We start from the raw sequence: 3,697 nt of genomic DNA on the forward strand, positions 1-3,697 counted from the left end.
CGCCTTCAAGGGCACGATCGTTATCTTATTGACTTCCTACCACTACAGCAACGCACCTGCTTCTCTCACAAAACTTACGGGTGGGAACTGGAAAGATTCACCAGCATTCTGTATTTCACTCCTCATCTCAATTCTCTTTTGGCCTGCGAAGCTTTTCAGATCAGAGATGAAGATCAGATGTAATCTGGAGTTTGGGATACTGCAAAGGAAAAGAAGAATCATACTGAGAACTCTTGTCAACCTCACTTGCAAGCGCCAAAGTCAAGAATACCAAAAGGAAAAAGGATGCCACTTGATCACGGTAAGCATAAATTCGAGCACAGTTCTCCTCTAACTGAAGCGAGGTTAAACAGGTTCCAAACAAGGTTAAGGCGCACACCCACAATCATTTCCATAAAACTGTGTTTTCAAACAAATGGTTGAAAGATTTAGATTTTCTTACAAGCGACGAATGAAAAATAAAGAAAGAAAAGAAAATGACCAGGACATGCAGTCTAGCTTACTCTAGCTTACTTTGCCTAGTTCAGAATCTGCGTCTTGGGTCACAATCAGGAAGCAGCATTGTGCAGAAATGCCAATGCCTCCCCAGACTTGTTCTATCTTCATCAACAAGGGCTTTGATACTGCTGCCTCCTCAGCAACATCGGCAATTGACTAGGAAAGTTGGTGTCCACCAGGTCAAATCAGGACGAGGAAGTCCCTCTTGCCACAACTGCACACTTGCACCAGAGTTGGCAGGTCAGAGCGATGGACAGAGAAGCGTCTAGAAGAGTGTTAGAAAACAGACTTTAGAAGAGATTTCCATCAGCCCAGGAACAATTACTTGCTCATCCCTTCAGACTGAACTCTAAGTAGAAGCAGGTGATCCCAAGCTGCATTCCTGACATCTATGCTGCAAAGTCATCAAATGTAACATGTTATTCTACCAGTCTGTAATGAACATAAACAAGAGTTTGAGTTGAGGATGTTGGTTTAGAATTAAGCTCAAAGTGTTAGTCCTTGGATATGTTTTTGTCTGCAAGTGTTTTCACTGTTTCCCAGACAATGTCTCCAGCAAGCTAGCTGTTTGTTTCACTTGTTCTGTTCTGTTTTGTTCTGTTCTGTTTTGTTTTCTCAGTAAGGTTTCTTAGAGAGATAAGATTGAAGTGATCGTATTGCATGCCCATCCATCCCTCCCCTTTGCTTGTCCAGAGCTTTTACCTTGTCTACCACGATGCATGAACTTGGTCATAGGCACAGTTGTTTCAAAGACATTCTGCTGCTCGACCTGTTGTGAAAACAGAGAGCTAAGTATTTGGACGAGAACATGCTTCCACCTGCACTATGACCTCCACAACTAGATATGGAGCCATATCAGCCAGAAGGAAGTTTCCTTCACAGCTGCTGCTTCTTACACTAGCTGGACTCTTACTTTTACTCTTACTTGCCTTTCCTGCATTAGCACAAAAAAATAAAAAAAATTTTGGAGATTACCTTTGCCATCTGATGTCTTCGTTTCCAGAAACTACCCTGAATCACCTTTATGAGAACTGTCCCACACTGCGAGCATGGGTGTTGCAGTCAGGCCAGATATGTCCCTTCTACGTCAATAACCAAATCTGTCAAGTTAAGAACATGGAATTAATGAAAAGGAAATCCTTCTATTTTGATCTGAGTTCACTTTTTTTTTTTTTTTTTTTTTTTTTTTTTTTTTTCTAGACCAAGAAGAACCAGCAAAAGTCGGGTGAAAAATGAAATGAAAAATGTTAAGGCCAGGCAGCTTGCTCACTGCAAGTGCTAATCTGAAAGCAGATGGAGTGCATCTTCATACACTCCATCCTGAGAGACTCCACTCAACAGGCCAGAGCAGCTGATGAAGTGCATTGCTGTCCTGAAGTTTCATGTGATGGGCTACTTTTAAGTCTCTTGTTTATGCTGTAGTACTTGAGGTCTATGGCAGGACCACAGCACACTCTTATTTGTCTACCCTTCTTTCTTGATCGTGTGTGCGAAAGAGAGAACGTGCAGAGGCCCTCAGCCACATGTTGCACCTGTCACTCTGTGCAGCTACATCACTGAGCCCAAGTACCAAACTTCATGCTTGTGAAAGGACTTTACACAAACTACAGAAATCTAAAATGAAGCATCCAAACACTTACAGAAGGGTGGGCCCTCTCGATGCACCTCAGCGTGGGATCCACAAGTCCTCACGTGGTTTCATCCAGCACACTTCTCTGTCCCTCCTCGCTACACTTGCTCAGAGGCAGCTGTTCCCAAGGTGTCACAGTGACATCATTCAATTCTGTTTCTGAAGTCATCACCGTAGGCCTCTGGCAGCGGCAACACAACACTCTCTGTTGCTAATGCGAATGTCTCAGAAACAAGTAGAGAAGTACCACTATCCCCAAGCTGACTTGAATTGGAGTAGTTCCAAAATTATTCTCTGCCCCCCTACATCTGTGGAAGGTGTGTGATAAATCTTTTCCTTAAGAAAGGATTACGAGCCAAAAAAAGCTTGCTTCTGATACGTTCCCTTTACTTTTAGAGCTGTTCGCCTTTGATTTCCAAGTAAGAAAAAAGAAGGTGAAATCAACAATTCTCCTCCTCCGAGTTGGGAATATGAAATAAGCCCAATTATTTAGGAAGCCTGAAAAAGGAAACTATACGTTTCCTTGTTAAACACCTTGTTGCTTCTGAAAACTTTTCCAGTCCTTTGCAGCTGCAGTGCTTTTCGGTGGGTGGGCAGCCGAGCTCCATCACGGCCACTCTCTCCCTCCCCCTCCTCAAAGAGAAAGGGAGAGAAAATACGATGCAAAGGGCTCAAGGGTTGAGACAAGGACAGGGCGATCGCTCAACAAGGATCGTGATGGGCAAAGCAGACTCAGCATAGGGAGACAGCAAGATTTCCGGCCTAACTACCACTACTCCCAGGCTAGCCAAGTGAGAACCAAAGGAAAGAAACCAAAACCACCTTCCTTCCCCCCATCTGAGCTCTTCCAGCTCCTCCCCCCGTGCAGCGCAGGGGAACAGGGGGACTGGACTGGGGGTTGTGGTCAGTCTGTAGCACTTCATCTCCACCACTCCTTCTCGGTCCCTCTCTGCCCCTGCTCCACGTGGGCTCCTCTCCACGGGCTGCAGCTCCGGCCCGGGGCCTGCTCCTGCGGGGGCTCTCCATGGGCCGCAGCCTCCTCCAGGCCACATCCACCTGCTCCAGCGGGGGCTCCTCCACCCATGGGGGGGCTGCAGCGTGGAGATCTGCTCCATGGGGGACCCATGGGCTGCAGGGGGACAGCCTGCTCCACCAGGGGCCTCTCCCTGCACAGCCCGCAGGGGAACTGCTGCTGCCTGCCTGCAGCACCTCCTGCCCTCCCGCTGCACTCACCTGGCGGCTGCAGGGCTGCTTCTCACTCCTTGCACTCCCAGCTGCTGTTAAGCATCATTTTTTTTCCTTTTCTTAAATCTGCTCTCCCCGAAGCCCACCCAGCAGCACTCCCTGCCTCGGCTCTGGCCAGCAACGGGTCCCTTTTGGAGCCAGCTGGGGCTGGCTCTGCTCTGACAGAGGCTATCCCTGCAGCCCCTGTACTACCAAACTCTTGCCATATAAACCCCATAGAGTGCTGTGGCCAGGAGCACTGAGCACCATTACTCATGTGTCCCCTTGGGGCTGTGGGCAGTGCACTTCTCAGGGTGAGCAACGGGGAACACTCAGGGGACTGTG

General features: G+C 47.8%; 1 long non-coding RNA gene across 1 annotated transcript; it reads right to left on the reverse strand.

The window, feature by feature from the left end:
- Positions 1-569: 569 nt before the first annotated feature.
- Positions 570-2,296, reverse strand: LOC140000615 (uncharacterized). Its single transcript, XR_011805675.1, has 4 exons — positions 2,139-2,296; positions 1,474-1,598; positions 1,201-1,267; positions 570-763 (listed from the first exon to the last, which is right to left on the reverse strand). It is a non-coding gene; the product is annotated as an uncharacterized lncRNA (long non-coding RNA).
- Positions 2,297-3,697: the final 1,401 nt, after the last annotated feature.

Source organism: Anas platyrhynchos, chromosome Z (genome assembly GCF_047663525.1).
Source record: "Anas platyrhynchos isolate ZD024472 breed Pekin duck chromosome Z, IASCAAS_PekinDuck_T2T, whole genome shotgun sequence".
NCBI lineage: Eukaryota > Metazoa > Chordata > Aves > Anseriformes > Anatidae > Anas > Anas platyrhynchos.